Here is a 25,594-nt window from a genome sequence, read left to right as displayed (position 1 = left end):
TAGACTTTGCTTATGCCTTCCAAGCAAAAGCTGCCAAAAATTAGGACGGAGGAACTTGCAATGCCCCTTACAAGAGCCGTGCAGTACAGCATGTTACAAACATTATTCCCATTATTGGGGAGTGGGTATCCCATAGTCTTTGCTAATGCCTTCCAACCAAAAGCTGCCAAACATTAGGAGGAAATGCAGTGCCCGTTCGAAGAGTCGAGGAGGTTAGAATTAATTAAAAACAACATTTTAATGGCCCTTGGAAGAGCTGTGGAGTTCATTCAGTGTGGTTTAACAACACACTTTTAATGCCCCTCGGAAGAGACGTGGAGGTCCCAGTAGCTTAACAAGACGGTTTTAATGCCCCTTGGAAAAGTGGTGGAGGTCACAGTAGCTTAACAAGACAATTTTTATTCCCCTCGGAAGAGACGTGGAGGTCACAGTAGCTTAAAAAGACCGTTTTAATGCCCCTCGGAAGAGACGTGGAGGTCACAGTAGCTTAACAAGATGGTTTTGAATGCACCTCGGAAGTGACGTGGAGATCCCAGTAGCTTAACAAGACAGTTTTAATGCCCCTCGGAAGAGATGTGGAGGTCCCAGTAGCTTAACATAATGGTTTTAATGCCCCTTGGAAAAGTGGTGGAGGACACAGTAGCTCAACAAGACGGTTTTAATGCCCGTTGGAAAAGTGTTGGAGGTCGCAGTAGCTTAACAAGACGGTTTTAATGCCCCTCGGTAGAGACTTGGAGGTCACAGTAGCTTAACAAGACGGTTTTAATGCTCCTTGGAAAAGTGGTGGAGGTCACAGTAGCTTAACAAGATGGTTTTAATGCCCCTCAGAAGAGACGTGGAAGTCCCAGTAGCTTAACAACACGGTTTAATGCCCCTCGGAAGAGAGGTGGAGGTCCCAGCAGCTTAACAAGACAGATTTAATGCCCCTTGGAAAAGTGGTGGAGGTCACAGTAGCTTAACAAGACGGGTTTAATGCCCCTTGGAAAAGTGGTGGAGGTCACAGAAGCTTAATAAAACGGTTTTAATGCCCTCGAAAGAGACGTGTAGGTCACAGTAGTTTAACAAGATGGGTTTAATGCCTCTTGGAAAAGTGGTGGAGTTCGTAGTAGCTTAACAAAACGGTTTTAATTCCCTTTGGAAAAGTGGTGGAGGTCACAGTACCTTAACATGACGGTTTTCATGCCCCTCGGAAGAAACGTGGAGGTCACAGTAGCTTAGCAACATGGTTTGAATGCCCCTTGGGAGAGACGTGGAGGTCCCAGCAGCTTAACAAGATGGTTTTAATGCCCCTTACAAGAGCCATACTGTACAGCATCTTAAAAACATTATTCCCATTATTGGGGAGTGGGTCTCCCATAGTTATTGCTTATGCCTTCCAAGCAAAAGCTGCCAAAAATTAGGACGGAGGAATTTGCAATGCCCCTTATAAGAGCCATGCAGTAGAGCATATTACAAACATTATTCCCATTATTGGGGAGTGGGTCTCCCATAGTCTTTGCTTCTGCCTTCCAAGCAAAAGCTGCCAAAAATTAGGACGGAGGAACTTGCAATGCCCCTTACAAGAGACATGTAGTACAGCATGTTACAAACATTATTCCCATTATTGGGGAGTGGGTCTCCCATAGTCTTTGCTAATGCCTTCCAAGCAAAAGCTGACAAAAATTAGGACGGAGGAACTTGCAATGCCCCTTACAAGAGCCATGCAGTACAGCATATAACAAACATTATTCCCATTATTGGGGAGTGAGTCTCCCATATCTTTGCTTATGACTTCCAAGCAAAAGCTGCCAAAAGTTAGGACGGAGGAACTTGCAATGCCCCTTACAAGAGCCATGCAGTACAGCATATTACAAACATTACTCCCATTATTGGGGAGTGGGTATCCCATAGTCTTTGCTTATGCCTTCCAAGCAAAAGCTGCCAAAAATTAGGAGGAAATGCAATGCCCGTTCGAAGAGTCGAGGGGGTTAGAGTTAATTAAAAACAACATTTTAATGCCCCTTGGAAGAGCTGTGGAGTTCAGTGTGGTTTAACAAGACGCTTTTAATGCCCCTCGGAAAAGTAGTGGAGGTCCAAGTAGCTTAACAAGATGGTTTTAATGCCCCTTGGAAAAGCGGTGGAGATCACAATAGCTTAACAAGACGTTTTATTGCCCCTTGGAAAAGTGGTGGAGGTCACAGTAGCTTAACAAGATGGTTTTAATGCCCCTTGGAAAAGTGGTGGATGTCACAGTAGCTTAACAAGATGGTTTTAATGCCCCTCTGAAGAGACGTGGAGAACCCAGTAGCTTAACAAGACGGCTTTAATGCCGCTCGAAAGAGACGTGGAGGTCACAGTAGATTAACAAGATGGTTTTAATACCACTTGGAAAAGTGGTGGAGGTCACAGTAGCTTAGCAAGACGGTTTTAATGCCCCTTGGAAGAGACGTGAAGGTCACATTAGCTTAACAAGACGGTTTTAATGCCCCTTGGTAAAGTGGTGGAGATCCCAGTAGCTTAACAAGAAGGTTTTAATGCCCCTCGAAAGAGAAGTGGAGGTCACAGTAGCTTAACAAGACGGTTTTAATTCCCTTTGGAAAAGTGGTGGAGGTCACAGTAGCTTAACATGACGGTTTTAATGCCCCTCGGAAGAAACGTGGAGGTCACAGGAGCTTAACAAGACGGTTTTAATGCCCCATGGATGAGACGTGGAGGTTCCAGTAGCTTAACAAGATGGTTTTAATGCCCCTTAGAAGAGTCATACAGTACAGCACCTTAGAAACATTATTCCCATTTTCGGGGAGTGGGTCTCCCATAGTCTTTGCTTATGCCTTCCAAGCAAAAGCTGACAAAAATTAGGATGTAGGAAATTGCAATGCCTCTTACAAAAGCCATGCAGTACAGCATATTACAAACATTATTCCCATTATTGGGTAGTGCATCTCCCATATTCTTTGCTTATACCTTTCAAGCAAATGCTGCCAAAAATTAGGGCGGAGGAACTAGCAATGCCCCTTACAAGAGCCATACAGTACAGAATATTGCAAACAATATTCCCATGATTGGGGAGTGGGTATCCCCTAATCTTTGCTTATGCCTTCCAAGCAAAAGCTGCCAAAAATTAGGAGGAAATGCAATGCCTGCTCGAAGAGTCGTGGAGGTTAGAGTTAATTAAAAGCAACATTTCAATGCCTTTTGGTAGAGCTGTGGAGTTCAGTGTGGTTTAACAAAACGCTTTTAATGCCCCTCAGAAGAGAAGTGGAGGTCCCATTAGCTTAACAAGGCAGTTTTAATGCCCCTTGGAAAAGTGGTGGAGGTCGCAGTAGCTTAACAAGACGGTTTTAATGCCCCTTGGAAAAGTGGTGGAGGTCACAGCAGCTTAACAAGACAGTTTTAATGCCCCTTGGAAAAGTGGTGGGTGTCACAGTAGCTTAACAAGACGGTTTTAATGCCCCTCGGAAGAGACGTGGAGGTCACAGTAGCTTAACAAAACGGTTTTAATCCCCATTGGAAAAGTGTTGGAGGTCACAGTAGCTTAACAAGACATTTTTAATGCCCCTCGGAAGAGACGTGGAGGTCACAGTAGCTTAACAAGACGGTTTTATTGCTCCTTGGAAAAGGGGTGGAGGTCAGAGTAGCTTAACAAGACGATTTTAATGCCCCTCGGAAGAGACGTGGAAGTCCCAGTAGCTTAACAAGATGGTTTTAATGCCCCTCAGAGGAGACATGGAGGTCCCAGTAGCTTAACAAGATGGTTTTAATGCCCCTCGGAAGAAAGGTGAAGGTCCCAGCAGCTTAAAAAGACGGATTTAATGCCCCTTGGAAAAGTGGTGGAGGTCACAGTAGCTTAACAAGATGATTTTAATGCCCCTTGGAAAAGTGGTGGAGGTCACAGTAGCTTAACAAGACAGTTGTAATGCCCCTCGGAAGAGACGTGGAGATCCTATTAGCTTTACAAGTCGGTTTTAATGCCCCTCTAAAGAGAATTGGATGTCACAGTAGCTTAACAAGACGGGTTTAATGCCCCTTGGAAAAGTGGTGGAGGTCACAGTAGCTTAGGAAGACGGTTTTAATGCCCCTCAGAAGAGACGTGGTCACAGTAGCTTAACAAGATGCTTTTAATGCCCCTCAGAAGAGACGTAGAAGTCACAGTAGCTTAACAAAACGGTTTTAATGCCCCTCGGAAGAGATGTGGAGGTCCCGGCAGCTTAACAAGACTGATTTAATGCCCCTTGGAAAAGTGGTGGAGGTCACAATAGGTTAACAAGTCGGTTTTAATGCCCCTTGGAAAAGTGGTGGAGGTCACAGTAGCTTAACAAGACGGTTTTAATGCCCCTCGGAAGAGACGTGGAGATCCCAGTAACTTAACAAGACGGTTTTAATGCCCCTCGAAAGAGACGTTAAGGTCACAGTAGCTTAACAAGACGGTTTGAATGCCCCTTGGAAGAGACGTGGAGGTTACAGTAGCTTAACAAGACACTTTTAATGCCCCTTACAAGAGCCATACAGTACAGCATCCTAAAAACATTATTCCCATTATTGGGGAGTGGGTCTTCCATAGTCTTTGCTTATGCCTTCCAAGCAAAAGCTGCCAAAAATTAGGAAGGAGGAACTTGCAATGTCCCTTACAAGAGCAATGCAGTACAGCATATTACAAACATTATTCCCATTATTGGGGAGTGGGACTCCCATAGTCTTTGATTATGCCTTCCAAGCAAAAGCTGCCAAAAATTAGGAGGAAATGCAATGCCCGTTCGAAGAGTCGTGGAGGTTAGAGTTAATTATAAACAATATTTAAATGCCCCTTGGAAGAGCTGTGGAGTTCAGAGTGGTTTAACAAGACGGTTTTAATGCCCCTCGGAAGAGACGTGGAGGTCCCAGTAGTTTAACAAGTTGGTTTTAATGCCCCTTGGAAAAGTGGTGGAGGTCGCAGTAGCTTAACAAGACGGTTTTAATGCCCCTTGGAGACGATATGGAGGTCACAGAGACAAGAAACACGGAGACAAGATGATGTAGTCCCGGGGTCTTTACTCACGGTTATCAGTTTCCAAGTTACACTGCAGATCATAACTTCCCACGTCTTCCTGTGCGTTCTCAGTGAGGGGCTCAGTCCACCCTCAGGTATCTCCAGAGCACTTTTCAGGACCCCGTTCTGTGTACCTTTTTTCTGGCCTCTCTCCTTGTACCTCACACCTAGCGGCACCTCTGTCCAGTGTCCTCGGGCCTTGGCGGGCGACGTGTGTTCTGTCCCCTAGTCCTATGTGGCTACCTTCCTGATGGCTGGTGTGGGCGGCTTGCTGTACTTAAAGTGCTGCAGCCTCCGGTTCCCAGTTGAGCCCTGTAGTCTCTGCTGGCTGAGGGATCCGGTTCCCTTTCTTCTGGCCTGACCCCCCTACCTCCTGGCAGCGGCGGGCGTACGGGTAGCAGCTGCACGGCCCGTACCCCTGGGGTCCCTTCTGTTCCTTTCCTGGAGCCTTCCTGCTCCCTCTGTCCTTCTTCAGGCTCTTGCCTCTTGACTAGGCCTGCCTGTGGAGCAGAGCTCGTACAGAGCCCCAGCTCCTGTCACTTCTCCACACTCTTCTCTCTTCCCTTCTCCCTTGAACCAAAATGGTTCCTTACTTTTATATACTCCTGCTCTGTGCGCCCAGGATCTACGTCCTCCACCCATCCACTACCTAGTTCCCCCTCTCTAGGTGGTTCCTCCCCACTCCAGCCAGGGATCAGGGACAGTTGTGCTTCCCCACAGGAGCATTGTCACCCTGTCCCCTGGAAATGTGGTGTAGTGGATGCAGTATTAGGGTCCTGAGCCATACTCCTTCCTTACCTGAGAGTGAGATACCACACCTCTGGGTGAGATGCAATACCTCTGTGGCGACCGAACCCTCAGGGGCGCCACACACCATCCTGGTAAAACACAGCACTTCCGCGGGCTGGAACAGAGTAAAAGACAGGGTAAATTAGGACATGCAAAACTTTTAGGATGCATCCACATATAAGATTGTAAAGAACACATCTTCCCTTTATGGGAGGCTCTTTTTCTTTTAACGTTACTAGTTATCAAAACATTATAAATGCACTTTTAATAACATTTTTCTTTCACACATAAGCCATTCTGGAACTCTTTTTCTCTGATATCTTATAAAACACTTTCTGCATATAAAACTTTTCATATAAAACATTTCTTCACATATATTAAACATTATAAACATTTCTTTTGCATATAAAACACTTCCGTCATAGACATTCGTTATATCAACACATTTGTCATATCAAAAACAATTTTCCCATAAACTTTTCAAGTAAATTTTTTGTCAACCGGTCACAGTGATGTCTGCAACCAGGTGTCCATTTTGTAACAAGGTGCAAACTTGCAAACAGGAACATGAGGGACCCGTCCCAAACCCTCAACGGAGGCCCTCGGGTGGCTGCAGGGCTTAGATGATCCAGATGCTGGACCTCGTCTTCGGCCACCTCCAATGGGTTATTGTTCTGAGGTGCTCGTTGTATTTCTTATAAAACCAATAAGGGGCACCTGAAGAGGTGCAACTATTTACAAGAAGTGGCTGCTCCCAGTCCTCAGCCGGTTAGTCTCTGGACCCGTTCCGGGTAACTAAGTGCACACAAGAAAACATTAACTTTTTGCAGTGTCCCTGCATACCCTAACGGGTAACTTATTTACATTTTAGGTGCTCAGTTCCTCTTACAGTACTTAGTAAGGGTGCTCCCTGCGGGGAGGCTCTGGTGCATCACTGGCTGACCCAGCCTGGTCTTCAGCACGGTTGGACTCTGGCTCCATCCGGTGGACATTGAGGGCATACCAGCCCCTGACTCCTCGGTGCCTGGTGTAGGACACGGTGTCCCCGGGATACAGGTCTCGATCTGGGTGTCCCTCTGGCAGGCGGGACTCCACATCCCTCCTGTTTACAAAGAGGTCTGTGTCCGATGGCGGGTCCCAGACGAAACCCCATCCTGCGTCAAAGTCGAACTTCACCACGGTCCCAGTAATTCTGGGACCATGAGCCACTCGCTTGTCATGGCGGGTCCAGGCCTTGTCTTCCAGATTGCTGGCCTCAAGTCGCGCCCATCGCTCACGCCGTTGCTTCCGCTCCTTCTCAAACTTGAGCAGCTGTTGGCGGCAGAATTCCTTGCGGCGTGCTGCAGCTGCCCTGGTCTCCTGGGAGAACCCCATTAGATCTTCCCCTGAGTGCTCCCACTCAAATTGGGCCTCCTCATCCGGTACCTGGGAAGCGGCGACGGGCTGCGGAGCGGACAGGAGTGAAGGCCGCTGGTCCTCCACCTCCGCGGACCAGTCCCAGGGGGAGCGCCCACACACCCGTTCGGGCGTCGGAGGGGGCGGCTTTTGCAAGGGGCCGAGGAGCGGGCCGGCGTCGCTGGTGGCTGGAGCTGGTTCCGGGGTCTGGAGGGCATTTGGAGCTTGCGCATCCTGGTACGCGCATGGTGGGCACGTGGCGGTCTCGCCCTGGTTTAAAGGGCCTGGCTCTGGCTTTGGGAGTGGGGCTGCTTCGGTGACGCCTGGGATCTGCGATTCCACCAGGGGGCCCAGGGGCAGGTTGACGCTTACAGCGTCCGGCACAGGAGAACTTCTCCTACCTGCTCCTGCGGCCGCTCCTGCGTCAGACGCGGTCTCCTGATCCCGATCCCGGTCCTCGGAGGCTGGGGCGCTGCCGGTGCTGGGCAGCGTCGCTGGCTGCCGGGCCGCATCCTGTGCTCCATCTCCTTCTTCCAGTCCGTAATGGCATCTCGCTGTGCCCTGGCTATCCTCCGGCCCAGATCTTCCTTGCCGGCGCGGAGGAATTTGGTATCCTCCCGGGGAAGCTTGGCCACTAGCTCCTCCAGGGTATAAGGTGCGTCGACCGGCAGCATGGCGCTGGCAGAGTCTCTGGAGCTGCCACGGTCCATCTCCTTTCCCGGGTGCGGCCTGCCTGGACTGGTCCAGACCACACCTTGTCTCTCAGTTTTCTTGCCTCCCCTCCCCTTTCGGGAGCGGTTCCAGGGCAGTCTGCTGTCGGTCACCTCCAAGGGCAGCCCCCCCATGTCGATGGACACATCCACATACATGATCACTTCTGGTGGGGACGGGCTCCGCTTTTGGCGCCATTCTGGGACCTGGCCCACGATGGGAGGTGACCTTTAGTTGTTGTTTGGCTGACACATAATGGCGTCCATTCTTCAGGGGTGGACGCCACATTCAGTAGAAAACACAGTCTCTTAGGCACACAATACCCGATGGTAACGGGTGAGTTACGTATCCTGCCGACTCCGCCAAAGTTGACGCGCCCCCTGGGCCGTTGGGATACCCGGAACCGGCCCTGTATATGGCTGGGAGTTGTAGTCACCGTGGCGGCGACCCGGTCCATGACCCAGGGCGGTCAAACCAGTGGCAGTCTATGTGTATTTGATGTAAATGTCCGACTACGCCACCTGTGGATTGCGGTTATTAGTAACCGCCACTGCGGAGCAGTTCACTGAAGCTGGTGATATGCGCAGCAAGTGTAGTATAACTCCCCACAGGAAGAGTGTAGCTTCAGGGCAGCGCAGGTGAATGATGGTGGTGATTGTGCGGGGCATCCCAGTGCAGTGAGTGCGGGTGCAGTAAGAAACACGGAGACAAGATGATGCAGTCCCAGGGTCTTTACTCACGGTTATCAGTTTCCAAGTTACACTGCAGATCATAACTTCCCACGTTGTGCTGTGCTTACTCAGTGAGGGGCTCAGTCCACCCTCGGGTATCTCCAGAGCACTTTTCAGGACCCCGTTCTGTGTACCTTTCTCTGGCCTCTCTCCTTGTACCTCACACCTAGCGGCACCTCTGTCCAGTGTCCTCGGGCCTTGGCGGGCGACGTGTATTCCGTCCCCTGGCCCTATGTGGCTACCTTCCTGATGGCTGGTGTGGGCGGCGTGCTTTACTTAAAGTGCTGCAGCCTACGGTTCCCAGTTGAGCCCTGTAGTCTCTGCTGGGAGGGACTACAGGGCTCTATTTTATATAGTGCCATTTTATGTATGGTGCTGTACATAAGGGTAAACTTTGCGCTGCGCGCTGTGTGCACCGCTGTCTTTGTCCATCTACAGATGTGTACAAGCGCACCTATGTGTTACTTTTCTTGGTCATGCCCCTCAGCACTCTCTTAAATGAGTTATTTGAAGAGCCACAAGTGAATGTCGCAGCAGTGCGCATGATCAACCACAGCTCCATTTATCTTTTCAAAGTTCCGTTTCTCTGGATCATGGTGGTCCCAGTGGTTAGGTCCACAGTGATCAGAAAGTCATCCCCTATCCATAAGAAAGGGGATAACTTCCAAACTAGGGATAACCCATTTAAACAGGATTTCAAAATGTATTTTTATTTGCCCATAGGAATGTAGAAAATTACAAACCAATAATGACTCTACCTAACTATAATACAGTCTCTCCAACAATAGGACAGAGGTAATGGCACTGTGCAGTCTATATGTATACAGAATAATACAGATACTGAAAATTACACTCCGTATACAGGACAGGAGAAGTGGTACTGTGCAGTGTATATATACAGAATAATAAAGATACTGAGAATTACACCCAGTATAGAGGGCAGGAGAAGTGGTACTGTGCAGTGTATATATACAGAATAATAAAGATACTGAGAATTACACCCAGTATAGAGGGCAGGAGAAGTGGTACTGTGCAGTGTATATATACAGAATAATAAAGATACTGAGAATTAGGCCACGGCCTCACTATCAGTATTTGGTCAGTATTCGGTCAGTATTATTTCCACAGTATCTGTATTATTCTGTATATACAGTATACACTGCACAGTACCACTTTTCCTGTCTGTATGCTGGTTGTAATTTTCAGTATCTGTATTATTCTGTATATATATAGTACACTGCAAAGTACCACTTCTCATGTCCTATATATACTGTGTGTAAGGCCATGGCTCCACTATCAGTATTTGGTCAGTGTTTTTTCTTAGGAGTGGGAGCCAAAACCAGGTGAGGAACAATCAGAGAAAAGGTATAATAGAAACAAGTCACCACTTCTGGATTTATCACCCACTCCTGGTTTTGTCTCCAACTCCTTAGAAAAAATACTGACCGAATACTGACCAAATACTGATAGTGGGGCCGTTGCCATAGGGAGAATTATACACAGCATACATAGCTCCAAAATATATGCTACAAACATCTAAAATATATATATACCCACACAAACACTGGGACCATTGTATATACATGTAGTAAATATTATAGTATATATATTATAGTATGAACTATGGAGCTGTGTATATAGTTATTTAGTGTGGTGCTGTGCCTGAGTACATAACTTTTAGTGGGAAGTCCACACCATATACAGAGCTCCACACTATATACTGTGTTATAAAACATGGTATGGAGCTGTGTGTATACTATGTAGTGTAGAGATGTGCCTTTTATATAAAATGTGCAGCCCACACTATATGCTATACACACATATTATATTCACATCACATCTACACTATATATTACACACAACACCTCACTACATGCTATATACACAGGTCCACACTATATACAGTACTTAATTATGCTGTCTACATCAGATAGTATAATCTGGGGCCGATGCATATACATTACATAGGATACACTGGGGATGATATATATACATTACATAGGATACAATGGGGCCGATGTATATACTTCTGAGGGGATGTGCTGGGGGCGATCTATATACATCACATAGGATACGCTGGGGCCGATGTATATACATCAGATGGGATACGCTGGGAACGATGTATATACATCACATGGGATACACTGGGGCTGATGTATATACGGATTATATTGAGGGAAATTTGGGCTACCGCCCGGGGTCCGAGGCTTCAGGGGGACCCATGGCCAGATTGCCCTCATGATAATGTTTTGTGCGGATGCAGGGGCAGGTTTGGCAGGGGGACCGCACTGTACCTTTTAGACGCCGGCCACATCACAGGGAGGCAGACACGCACCCTGCACGCTGTGTGCTGCGTCTCCAGGACTGACATCACACAGCGGCGTCTGGAGCTTCTTTATCCTGTGGGAGAGGAGCTGGTGGATCAGGTCAGTGAATGGCGGTAAATATGAGATCTGGAGAGGATGTCTGGAGTGAGGAGGGGGCTGCAGGACGCTGCTCCCCTCCTGATGAGTTTGCATAAGATTCCATAGTGTCAGTTCAGCGGCCGCTCTGATAGGGCTCTGTATAAGTTATTGCAGGACTTTCACCTTTGCTGCAGATCAGGTCACTCTGGGTCATCGGCTCCAGCATCACCAGATCTGCAGGAAAATTCAGAGTCCTGTAATAAATCCCACTGAGCCCCAGCAGAGCGACCACAGACATTGCATAGAGGATCCTGCACTGACTGATCAACCCTGAACCTGCAGGACATCACATACTGTACTGATCCATATATGATATGTGAGGTCCTGTAGGCAGGTGTGATCAGTACAGAGTATATCCCTGTACAAAATGTCACATCCAGTAAACAGATTAGTGTATGGTATACTGTGGTACAGACATCAGATGGGATATAACAATGTGTATAGTATAACATCTAATGTCTGTATCACGGTATATTATACTAGCTATTGAACCCGTTCTACACCCGGGTCACAAGCATTTTTAGTGATACATTTCTGGCGCCATTTTTTTTAAGACACTGTGTCTGCGAATTCTCATAAACAGTATCTTCAATAAAATGGCGCTGGATAGCGTGGTAAGCTCATGCACTGACTCCAGCTCCACTTCATTGAAGTAATGTGCTACAAAATTAAAGGGATCCTTTCATCTGAAATAACGCTATTAACCTGCGTTCAGGCAAACAGCGTTATTATACTGCCCAGTAGCTGAATGCAGTGGGGAGAAAATGATCTTTATTCTCCTCGCCAGCATTCGGTTTCAGTCATGAGGGCAGTGCCGGTTCTGTCACCACTCTGAGTATACAGAGCGTCCTCTGCAACCGAGCCCCCGTCCCTGACTGACACTGACTCTACATTGAGACCGGCTGTCAGTTAGGGCTGGGATTACTGCGGTTGCTCTGTTTACTCAAAGTAATGACTGAACCGGCGCCGGGACAGACCCCATTACTAAAACCGAATGCTCCCCCATCCTGGTATATGCTCCCTCTCCATCCTGGTATATGCTCCCTCCCCATCCTGATCCCCCTTCCTGGTATATGCTCCTCCATCTTGTCTGCTCTGATGTTCTTCCATCCATACAAAAAAAAAACAACACTCCTACTCGCCTTTTCCCCTCTCCCTTGCAGCGCATCCTCGAACACCGGCAAGGCTGGAGGAGTGTGGCACCGGAGTTCGCACCAGCGCATGCATGAACCACAACGCCACACTCCTCCAACCTCGCCGGACATCAAGGTATTTGTCCTAATGGCGCCGAAGATGGCAGTATGAAATCAGCGTTTACGCACCCCGTGATCTCCGGCATCACAATCCTCGTCCTCCTCCCTGTCACCTGTAACATCTGATGTGTTCTTCTGCCTCTAGCCAGACTGTGCAAACGCATTGTGTGCACAGTCTATAGAGGCTTCGGACAGACGGACACATCCCTGATTATATTATAGATAGTCATGTATTCTCATATAGACTCCACAGGGCCGTACCTAGGGGAAGAGGAGGAGCATGTGACCTGGGTACAGCCGTCAGGGGGGTGCCTTCGGGCCACCTCATGCGGTGGTCAGAGGTGTCTCCCAGGCAGCTGCAATTTGCCGCCCCCAGAGTGGGAGTCGACCATTCTCTGAGCTTGCTGTGGAACCGACAGTCGATCAGAGAAGGGAGCTATGTGCGGGCTCATACTGTATATAGGGAGCTATGTGCGGGCTCATACTGTATATAGGGAGCTATGTGCAGGCTCATACTGTATATAGGAAGCTATGTGCGGGCTCATACTTTATATAGGAGGCTATCTGGGGGCTCATACTGTATAGAGAGGGGCTATGCGGTGGCTCATACTGTATCTAGGGAGCTATGCGGGGGCTCATACTGTATATAGAGGGATGTCAGCATGCTTAATTCTGCTCAATATTAAGTCACACAATTAATATAATTTTTTTTTATTATTTTGTTAATATTAATATGGAGCAGAATTAATTTCAGCCTATTGGATCGGCCTCCATAACAGTCACGATCTCTAATGTGGCCCCTCGGGAAAATTAATCTCCCACCCTGCTCTACTATATATAGTGCTATGTTATGGAATTTTTTTTCCCTCATTCTCTGTCTATAGATGTGATCAGAACATCTGTGTGTTGATCACATGACCAATCACATGACCTATCAAAGGGGATCATGTGACATGTCACGTGATACATCCGGTACCTGGGGGGGGCCACACCTTTTAAACTGCCTGGGGCCCTGGCTACTCTTAATCAACCCCTGTGTATATACATCATATAGGATACGTTGGGGACAATGTATATACATTACATAGGATACGTTGGGGACAATGTATATACATCACATAGGATACGTTGGGGACGATGTATATACATCACATGGGATACACTGGGGCTGATGTATATACATCACATGGGATACACTGGGGCTGATGTACAGGTGCATCTCACTAAATTAGAATGTCATCAAAAAGTTAATTTATTTCAGTTCTTCAATGCAAAAAGTGAAATTCATATATTATATAGAGTTATTACAAACAGAATGATCTATTTCAAGTGTTTATTTCTGTTAATGTTGATGATTATGGCTTACAGCCAATGAAAACACAAAACTCATTATCTCAGTAAATGAGAATACTTTATAATAACAGCTTGAAAAATGTTTTTAAAATCCAAAATGTTGGCCTACTGAAATGTATGTTCAGTAAATGCACTCAATACTTGGTCGGGGCTCCTTTTGCATCAATTACTGCATCAATGCAGTGTGGCATGGAGGCGATCAGCCTGTGGCCTCTTGCAGCTCATCAAGAGAATGCCAAGAGTGTGCAAAGCAGTTATCAAAGTAAAAGGTGGCTACTTTGAAGAAGCTAGAATATAAGACATATTTTCAGTTGTTTCACACTTTTTTGTTAAGTATATAATTCCACATGTGTTAATTCATAGTTTTGATGCCTTCAGTGTGAATGTACAATTTTGATAGCCAAGAAAACACAGAAAAATCTTTAAATAAGAAGGTGTGTCCAAACTTTTGGTCTGTACTGTACATCATATAGGATACACTGGGGCTGATGTATATACATCATATAGGATACATTAGGGCTGATGTATATGACGCGCCCCCTGGGCCATGTTGTTAGGGATACCCGGAGCCGGATCAGATGGGGGTTGTAGTCTCCGAGTGGCTGTGACCCGGTCCGTGCCCAGGGTGTCAAACTCAGTGTGCGGCAGTCCTTGCAGATGTTCTTAGTGTCGACTACGCCACCCGTTGATTTGCGGTCAAAAGGCCGCCGCTGCAGGATGGTCCGCTGAGGCTGGTGGTGTGTGTGCAGCTGTGGTAGTATAACCCCCAACGGGAGGGGTATAGCCTCAGGGGGTCAGACGTGGAGGATGGTGGTTGTGAAGGTGCAGCAAGGAGACTCAGAGGCATGAAATGCAGTTTCAGGGTTTTTACTCACTGGTGTTGCTCGGGTCACTCTGTACAGCAGTGACCACCCAAGCCGTGCTGCGTCCACCAGGTGCGGGACTCGGTCAACTCCCGGGCAATTCCTGAGTATGGTCCTGAGCTCCCTTCTTCTCTCTCTCTTCCTGGCCGTTCTCACCAGGGATCCACCTATGTCCGGCTCCCTCGGGTCTCTTGTTGGTTGAAACTTCTCTGGCTTCCCTGACCCTATGCTCGGTGTGCCATTCTGGTGGATTTGGTGAGGGTCATGGCAGATCCTGCCCACGACCTCCGGTTCCTGGCTAAGGTTTGCTTTGGCCTTCGCCAGCTTGGGATCCGGTACCCTTTTGCCGACCCTTCACCCTTTTGTCCTTATTCTGGGATCTTGGGGTCCCCTCTCGTCCTGCACCTCTGGGTCCCTCTTCCTTCTCCTCTCCTGGAGTTACTGCTGACTCACTGACTGACTGACTGACCCTGTCCTAAGATGGTGCCCACCTTATATACTCCCTCTATGTGTGAGCTCAGGTGACCAGCACCCAATGAGCTCCTATCTTTACCCAGACTACTCCCCCTATCTGCCCCTACACTACTGGGATGTTCCACCCCCCTCCCACTCCAGCCAGGGACAGACGCTGTCGTACCTGCACATAAACTGGTGGGAGTACCGTAGTTCTGTCCCCCGGAAATGGGATGTATGTAGTGCATGCACACACTATCTGTGCAGTCTTTTACTGTTTTATGTCTTTCTCTCTCAATCTCTACTGCTAAGCTGTGATGTGCTCTCCCTATCCAGATTCACCACAAAATGACTCCTACATTCATTGCTTTGGCTTTCATACAGGCTATGATAGTCCCTCCTGATTGTGCTATAACATGTGATGTGACACCTTAAAGCATTATGGTGAAGCCTGGACGGCTTACATCAGAGGTCCTATAAGTCTTCTCTGGCTGATATAATTTTTAGTAATACTGTATGAAAATTGGCTGCAATTGTTTTAGGTGATTCCCAAGAAGCAAATCACAAATTGTTGAAATTCACCGGATTCTGCAGATTCACAAAAATTCAACACAAATTCAGTTTGCATCAAGTCGATTTGCTCATCTCTGCATAGTAGTCATCATTTTCTCTCCAGTTTGCATTCATGGATTTTGGTTTTATCTTTATTAGCTCCTTCAGAAAGATCCTGCCAGTCGCTTAGGAGCCAACGGTAACATCAGAAAGCACAGGTTTTTTCAGCGTATCGACTGGGTCTCTGTGGAAGCCCTGAAACTGTCTCCACCATACGTCCCTGTAGTAAGTATATGAGCAGATATGCTTTCTTAGTATTAAAATCTTTGTGTCTATTCTTTTACTAGTTTTCAATCAACACAACTTGTTTTTAATGGAGACTCTGATATAAAGTCATAATTTTAATGTTATAATTCCTTTTTTCCTTTATAGCCTCCTGAGCCTCCCCGTCGTCATAAACCATTCCATCTGGAGAAACTAGAAGCAGCAGAGGCCACAGCACTTATATCAACAAACGACCAGGCATTGTTTGAGGGATTTTCATTTGTCAACTTGGAAACCCTTGACCAGACCCCAGCTCTATAGTCATCAGAGCGAGCGGACCACCTGAGCCTCCGGAAGACTGAAAATCAGAAGACTGGACATCACTGGAACAGTGCAAGAATGAAGGTGACCATGGAGACGTCGAGGGACCCTGAATGAAGACACAGAGAATGACGGCGCCAGCAGATCCACCTATGAGCTGGCGGTAAGTATAAGCGCCATAACGCTTTATTCCAATCATAGGCATGTGCCAAACATTTTTCATTGACCGGTAATAGGATTTCCTCCTGCTCATTTTAGCTCCAATTTTTGGTGCTATCTTGGGCAACGATGAAATACCGAGGTGCGTGATGGCCGGATTTTTTTTTTTTTAACAACATCTTGCACTTGTCTATGATAAATTTACCATTACCGGCAGTTGGATTTCCTCATACTTATGACAGTGTTGTCATAGGAGTGGGGAAAAAGGTGAGAGATGGCCGGCTATTAAGGGGTGGCAGGAGGCCAGATTTTTTTTTTTTAAAAAATGGTAAAATTTGGCCTATGGAGAACACAAGCGCTTACAGCTAGTGGACTTGCACATCCTCCAGATGTAAGTGTAAAATGACAGCTGCAGTCTTAAAAAGTACATTTTGTTAAGACCCTCACGGTGGCAGAAACGGCAGATCCACCTATGAGCTGGGGGTAAGAATAGGCGCCATAATATGTAAACAATGTAAAAACAGATCGCCAAATGGAGGACTATTTCATCAAAGTCCCATGAAGACACCCATGCCAATGTCATTCCAGTCCATGCCAGGGGTACCCATTCCAGAAGCCATTGAGCCTTCTCATGGAACATCTATATAGTTAAACAAAACAAAAAAACCTGAAAAGCTTTTAAGGCAACTAAAACCTCTAACATTTTTCTTATATCTGTAAATAACAACAGAATGAAGTGGGTTAAAAGTGTATTTTGAATATTCCCATTTTTTAAGGAACCTAAACAGGAAAGGGTTCTTTACAGTCAGAGCAGTCAGACTGTGGAATTCCCTACCACAAGAGGTAGTAATGGCAGACACTAAAACAGCTTTCAAAAAAGGGGCTGGATGATTTCCTCGATACACATAACATTGAGGGTTACAGTTAAATTAGACAAAATGTTACAACTATAGAAGTACATTAAATACCATAATAGTAATTACATAATTAGTATCATAATTAGGTTTGATCCAGGGTTCCAGGACTGATCGCCTTTTTTCGGGGTCAAGAAGGAATTTTTCCCCTGTGACACAAATTGGCTGGAGGTGTCCTGGGGTTTTTGCCTTCTTCTGGATCAACAGATTTAGGCATAGGGATTCTAGAAATACCATTATTAGAATCACAAGAGTAATACAAAATATAAAATTAATTAAAAAAATTTAATTATAAACGGGTACATTCTTAATTGTTATAGTGCAGCAATAATAAAAATGGTAATAATAATAATAATAATAATAATACATTTGTAAGGCCTAGTGCCAGTTAGTTAGTAAGTTAGTGTAGTGTTAGTGTACGGAGTATAATTGGGGGAGAAAGGTTAAACTTGATGGTACCTGGGAGTTGGCCGAGCCGCTCACCTGGTGAGCACAGTATGACGTGGGCAGCCATTACCTGCAGAAGTGGCTTGGAGTGTAAAATTGTGAGTAAAGACCCTGGACTGCATCACTGGACTCTGAGTCATTACTGTTGCTCCCACGCACCATCACCCCCACCATCTGCACTCACTGCCCTGAGGCTATACTCCTCCCGTGGGGAGTTATACTACCCTCTGCTGCACACACAACATCAGCCTCAGCGGTCTGCCCCGCAGCGGCGGTTCTCAGTGACCGCAATCCACGGGTGGCGTAGTCAGACATTTAAACATTAAAAAACAAATAAACAGATCCGCCACTGGTTTGACCACCCTGAGCCATGGGACCGGGTCGCCGCCACGGAGACTACAACCCCTAGCATTACACAGAGACCCGGCTCTGGGTATTACCCCACACATGGCCCAGGGGGCGCGTCATAAACACAGATCGCCAAATGGAGGACTATTTCATCAAAGTCCCGTGAAGACACCCATGCCAATGTCATTCCAGTCCATGCCAGGGGTACCCATTCCAGAAGCCATTGAGCCTTCTCATGGAACATCTATATAGTTAAACAAAAAAAAAACTGGAAAGCTTTTTAATATAAGAAAAATGAAAGAGTTTTTAGTTGTATCTGTAAATAGCAACATAATGAAGTGGGTTAAACGTGTAATTTGAATATTTCCATTTTTTAAGGCACCTAAACAGGAAAGGGATTTTTACAGTCAGAGCGGTGGGACTGTGGAATGCCGAACACAAGAGGTAGTAATGGCAGACACTATAACAGCTTTCAAAAAAGGGGCTGGGCATTTCCACGATACACATAACATTGAGGGTTACAGTTAAATTAGACAAAATGTTACAACTATAGTAGTACATGTAGTACGGTAATAGTACGGTAATTACATAACTAGTATCATAATTAGGTTTGATCCAGGGTTCCAGGACTGATCGCCTTTTCTCGGGGTCAAGAAGGAATTTTTCCCCTGTGACACAAATTGGATGAAGGTGTCCTGGGGTTTTTTGCCTTCTTCTGGATCAACAATGTAGGCATAGGGTAGTGTTAGTAGTGATAGGAAAGTTAGAATAATACTGTAATAAGATAACAGGATGTTAAGAATAGTAACTATATCAAATAGTCACATTTCTAAAAATAAAAACAAATTAAATAATAACTGCAGTAGTACAATAAGTAGTGTAAGATTAACTATATAACTAGTAATAGCATAATTGGGTTTGATCCAGGGTACTAGGACTGATTGCCTTTTCTCGGGGTCAAGAAGGAATTTTTCCCTGCGATGCAAATTGGCTGAATGTGTCCTGGGGTTTTTGCCTTCTTCTGGATCAACAGATTTAGGCATAGGGATTCTAGTAATACCATTATTAGAATCACAAGAGTAATACAAAATATAAAATTAATTAAAAAAAATAAATTATAAACTAATAAAATATACTACCAATTTCCACAGTACACAATTATATTAACAATAGCACACAATACGGATATACAATTAACCCCACCAATAACCTAATTATACTTCCCACCCACTTGCCTAAAAACATACAAACATTAATTACAAACCACCCGCCTATCACCTACTATCCCTACAGCATCAAGGGGTTTATGAGGCTATGTGCCCACGATGCAGAAATGCTGCATATTTTTTCCGCTTCTCCCTGGCAGGAAAAATGCATGCGGATTGTACATGCGTTTTTCCTGCCAGGTAGAAGCGTTTGTCAAGCGTTTTTTCATGCATTTCTGTATGCGGGTTATCAAGCGCTTTCCATGCTATTTTAGCATCACTTGGAAAGTGCTTGACAACTTGGTCACACTATATAAATCCATGCAACCGACATGGATTTTATATAGTGTGACCAAGTTAGTTAAAAAAAAAGAATAAGAATGGTAAAAAATCAAAAAATAATTTTATACTTACCTTCCGATGTCCTTCTGATGTTCTCTCCGATGGGTCTGGTGTCTTGGGCGGCTCGCGGTGGTGTGAAGCACCTGCAGTGACATCATTGATTCATGTGACAGGTCACATGACTCAATGACATCATGGCCGGTCCTTCACAACACCGCGACCCATAGAGCAGACCAGACGGAGGGGAGAAAACACCGGGAGGACATCGGAAGGTAAGTATAATCTTTATTTTTTAGTTTAAATTCTTTTTTAACAGGTTCTATGGTACCTGGGTCTGGATGAGTCTCCTCTCATCCACACCCAAGTACCATCTGCACATAGAAACGCATAATATCCGTGTATACAAATGTACTGACACGGATATTATGCGTTTCAATGCAAGTCAATGGCGGCAATTGATGCGTATTTTTCCGCAATGATAATCCGCAGCGGAAATTTCCGCAGCATGTGCACAGCACATGCGGATTATCAATGGGGACCATGGGACACGTATTACCAAGTGGTTTTTAAGCGTTTTTGCTGCGGAAATTCAGCTGTAAAAACGCTTGAAAAACGCATAGTGGGCACGCAGCCTAACAGTGTGATACTTAGCCCAGTAGCTGTCGTCAGGCTGATTCTGGGCTGCTTGGCACTTGGTGTTGCTATGAGAAAAGTAGAGGAAAGTGACACAAGGAGAGAGGGCACTTGAAGTGAGTACTTCTAGAGCACAAGGCGACTGAGGGGATGCTGCAGTCAGACAGCAGTCAGAGAGCAGCTGAGGGAGGATGGGACAGAGGAGCAGCACAGAGAGGCTACAGGCTGAGAGGTAGGTAGCTGAGGGGCTGAGGAGGACAGCTGCGGTGAGCAGGGGTGTGGGCAAGGAGAAGAGGTAGGAAGCTGAGGGGCTGAGGAGGACAGCTGCGGTGAGCAGGGGTGTGGGCAAGGGGAAGGGGTAGGAAGCTGAGGGGCTGAGGAGGACAGCTGCGGTGAGCAGGGCTGTGGGCAAGGCGAAGGGGTAGGTAGCTGAGGGTCTGGGGAGGACAGCTGCGGTGAGCAGGGGTGTGGGCAAGGAGAAGAGGTAGGAAGCTAAGGGGCTGAGGAGGACAGCTGCAGTGAGCAGGGGTGTGGGCAAGGGGAAGGGGTAGGAAGCTGAGGGGCTGAGGAGGACAGCTGCGGTGAGCAGGGCTGTGGGCAATGGACTTAGTCTAAGGCATGATTAAAGTAGTTTTTAAAAAAATTTTTTTTGCTAAAATATGAAAACAGTAGGCTCCTTTTCAGCTCCTGTTTAAAAATGCCAGAGCATGTCTCAAAGGTATTAATTAGATACCATAGTATATGAGCTCTTGACTGGTAGTGAAACTGTGAATTTAACATTTTATTATATGGAGGTAACCAATTCTGGTTTTCCAAAGTTAGAAAAAGTTGTTACAGGGGACGGTTCATGGAGTTTTTGCAACTTTAAAAAGGGCTCTCAGAAACACTCTTGGCGCTAGCCACTTAGCTTAGCTTTGATGAATGATGAACTGGGTCCACAGACTCTTCAGCTGGACATCTCCACCAGCCCCAGCCTCACTAATATGCTTGGATGCATGCACCACACTTGCGTCAACAGTGCCATCCACAGTGTAAGAGTGGTGACGCCTGATGAAAGAGGTTGCAGTTGGGGCAGTTTCAGACCAGAATGTAACATTTTTATATCAGTAGGACCTTTGCAGCATTTTGGTTCTCCACTAGTGGAATTACCGGTGCCATACAAATGGCACCTTTAAAAGCACAATCCAGGGCAATATACAGAATGGACTGACCCAGGCTTTTTGGTATGAAATAGTTACTGCTGTTCTCCTTCATTAGATTCAAGAGGCAGCAGACCTAGGTGATCACAATTATTTGACACGTTGAAAGTGTAAACTGTTATACACACCTTCTAAATAAGAACACCATCCCAACTGTGAAACATCAGGGTGGCAGCATCATGTTGTAGGGTTGTTTTGCTGCAGGAGGGACTGGTGCACTTCACAAAATAAATGGCATCATGAGAAAAGAAGACACAGGCGTGTCTCTGATTAACTCAGATGTTGCCAAAAAAATCAGAATCTTACAAACACATGACATCATCATATGGGCAATCCAGAATTGTTTAAAGGCATTGTAATCTTAGTGTATGTAAACTTTTGACTTTGTAGTAAGTAATAAAAATGCCTTAAAACATTCTCTCTCTCTCATTATTCTGACATTTGGCAAATATTAAAAATTTTGGTAATACTAATTGATCTAAAACGGGAAACGTTTATTCTGATTTCATGTCAGATATTGAGAAAAACATGCATATGTGTCTTTTTAGATAGTGTACTGTATGTAAACTTCTGGTTTCAACTGTATCTGCAAAGGCAAGTTGTCAATTTAATAGGTCTCTAAGAGACACCCATATCTAGGGACAGTCTCCTTCTACTAAGAAAACACTGATTTGGGTGGTCATGTCATTCCACATTGATCATTAGCCAGAGGCACCACAGTCGCCGCAGTCTTGGTTAAGCAATCTCATCCATTCATAGAAATCACTGATGCGAATGACAAATATATTTTAATTTGCCTGATCTGACACAAAGTTTTTTTTTTATGGGTTTACATCCCAAACTATACTCCTCCACTGCAATTAATGACATAATAAATGTGTTGATGTGTTGCCAATTACCAACTAGTTCCTTTCTACCGACTAGTATCATCTAATGATTATCTTCTTTTTAAATGAGATGAACACAACCTGTGACCTGGAGAACCAAATGCACCCCACAATGCTATTCTGTGTGTCACCCAAAACATCTGGTCACCGATATACAGTGCCTTGAAAAAGTATTCATACCCAGTGAGCCTTTCCACATTTTTTCATATTTCAACCACAAACTTAAATGTAATTGATTGGGATTATATGTGATATACCAACATAAAATAGCAAGCATTTATGAAGTGTAAATTGTGATAAGCATTTGTGACGTGCCCAAGGGATGGGGCCGTACCCTGGAGTCAATCTTAAAAAAAAGCAAGGAATTGGGGGAAAGGTGTATGGGAAAAGGGGAAAGTTCGTGACGCCACCTGTGGTGTCTGGTGAGACTCACCAACTCTGCTACAGTCCTCTGAAGTCGGTGGTGGGCAACTTAGTTGGTTCTGCTCCCCACAGATGGAACGGGGCCTCAGGGCAGTGTAGGAGAACGGATGCAGGACAGAGGAGACCCAGCCGGGTCAAAGGAAGAATAGGCACACACACGACAGTTCACTTCAGTACCTTTACTGGTGGTGTTTTCAGGCACGATCCGGGGTACTGTAGGGTGAAGGGTGCATTTCAGGACTCTCCCCAGTGAGCGGGTGTGGGGCCTCCTGTTTCTTGCCTTTTCCTAGTAAGTTTATGACCTGCCTGAAGCTAGGCCTAACTTGGTCTCTGTCTTGCACCTGCTGACTTGGTGGTAGGGCCTTTTGTTGGAGTTCACACTCCCTGGTTTCTTGGGCCTCAGTGACTCCTGACCCTGGTATTACGGTCAGCTTTTGCTATTCCTGGGACATGTAGTTCACCAGGAATCCCGGTTGTTTCTGCTGGTCCTAGAGATCCTTGCAGACACGGACCCGGTGTCCCGTAAATGATTGTGGGGTGAGCTGGTTAAGCTCCTCTGCCCCCTATGTAGCTCGCTTACTCCACTTGCCTTCGGCCTGCTCGGAGCCCTCACTAGGCTTCACACTGGCAGTAGGGCTTGCTACTCTTCACCGCTCTTATGGCGTCGGCACGCCTTGGGCTCACTACCTGAGCTCAATGAGTCTGGACTGTGCTCCACTGCAGGATGGCTACTGCAGGAGCTCCTCTCAACAGGCTTCCTTCTACAGACTGGATCCTCAGAGACTGGAACTAGCTCTGTCCCAGAGGAAACTGTTCTCCAGACTGAATGCCTAGCTCCACCTTCCCTTTTTATATCCCTAACGGGCTCCCTCTGGTGGTCTGAGGTGGAAGGTGAAGGTGTTTGTATGCTATGAGGGCCTCTTGTGGAGGAATCCGTTCATGCACCCCTCTAGGATCTGTGGCACCAATGCACAGCAGGGCGCCACATTTGTATTCAGCCCCCCGTAGTCTACTACCCCTAAATAAAATCCTGAGTGACCAATGAAGTCACATAATGAGTAAACTGAGTCCACCTGCGTACAATTTATTGTCAGTATAACTACAGCTGTTCTGTGAAGGTCTCAGAGGTTTATTTGAGAACATTAGGAATCAAACAGCATCATGAAAACCAAGGAGTACACCGGGCAGGTCAGGGATAAAGTTATGGAGAAGAGAAAAGCATGGTTAGGTTATAAAAAAAATAGCCCAAGCTCTGAACAACTCACGGAGCACAGTTCAATCAATAATAAAAAAAACGTAAGTAGTATGGTACAACTGCAAACCTACCAAGACATGGCGGTCCACCTAAAGTGATAGCCTTGTATGGAGAGCACTAATTAGAGAAGCAGCCAAGAGGCCCATGGTCACTCTGGAGGAGCTGCAAATCCACAGCTCAGCTGGGAGAATCTGTCCACAGGACAACTACTAGTCCAGAAATCTGGTCTTTATGGAAGAGTGCAAAAATAAAGCCATAAAAATTCTGTATGGAGGAATATGTGGTGCCCATAATAATGTATGGAGGACTATGTGGGGCCCATTATTCTGCATGGAGGACTATATGGGGTCCATTATTCTGTATGGAGGACTATGTGACGCCCATTATACTGTATACCGGTTGACCCGCGATTTGGTCCAAGTTTTTCATTTTGGCCCTCTGAGTTTGAGTTTGACATCCCTGGTTTAAGTCAAAGGATATCAGAAGAACAATAAGGGTTCGCACTGTTTAAAAAAAAAATTTTGTGCTCAGGAGGAAAATAGTCCATTAATATCGTAACTAAACCTCCGGCACTAATAAGTGAAAAAACAACTGTATATCATTTCAAGAAATTTTTTTTTCATTTTAAAGAGTGACTGTAACAAGATAATAACTACCGGAACGTTTTGTTTCGGCTAATTGTCTTTATCAAGGTTATCTGTGTCAATGAAAAATATGAATACTACATTTAATAATGTCACACAAATAATAGAGCCATACATATTACATACATATATTTTTTTCCAAACATACATAAAGCTCATATGCAAGGTTACCAAGTAGTGGGTCACTTATTTTAAGCATAGGTGGTCATATTCAAGCGCAAATTGTACCTATAATATAAAAATAATCAGTAAGAAATCATCCAATGCCATATAATCAAAAAAAGGGGAACTGGCAAACTTAGAATTCCAAAGGTATTCATTTCAGAACAAACCAGGAGGTAGAATACTTGGAGAAATAGTGAAATATATGAAAAGTCATAAATATGCCCCAAAGGTAAAAAGAAATTGGAGTCCTCAGAGTGCGTATCAGAGAGTATCAAACTGAGTATATAGCTGTGCAACTTACTTATTTGAATCCAGGAGTCCCACCAGGGTGCGTCCATGTGGCATAACTAACAGTCATTGTGCCGGTGTATGCACATGGGAAATGTGTCCCATTTTATATGTGTCAGAACAAGAAGAGGTAAGTATGAATGGTGATGGCTGATAGATGTTACCTGGACCACCGCGGCCGAAAGATGCAGTGCAGTCTGCGTTCCACCGTCGGCCGGATGTGACGCGCCGGTATCATACTGAAAGAGAGGGGTGAGTTGCGTTCCACCGTGCGCATGCGCAGTGAACCCAAGGCGCGCTATGTGAAAATAAGACTTGGAGCCGGGGAGACTGAATAAATAGATATATGAGAGAGGTGAGAAAGGTGAAAAGTCAAAGGATATTCCTGTGTTTGAATGACCATGTCAAAGTCCAGATCTAAATCCCATTGAGAATCTGTGGCAAGACTTGCTGTTCACAAACCATCCGCATCCAATCTCACTGAGCTGGAGCTAAGTTACAAAGAAGAATTGGCAAACATTTTCAGCCTC

Source organism: Phyllobates terribilis, unplaced genomic scaffold (genome assembly GCF_046119375.1).
Source record: "Phyllobates terribilis strain yellow unplaced genomic scaffold, ASM4611937v1 Scaffold_100__1_contigs__length_5926523, whole genome shotgun sequence".
Lineage (NCBI taxonomy): Eukaryota > Metazoa > Chordata > Amphibia > Anura > Dendrobatidae > Phyllobates > Phyllobates terribilis.
This window is presented reverse-complemented; position numbering follows the sequence as displayed.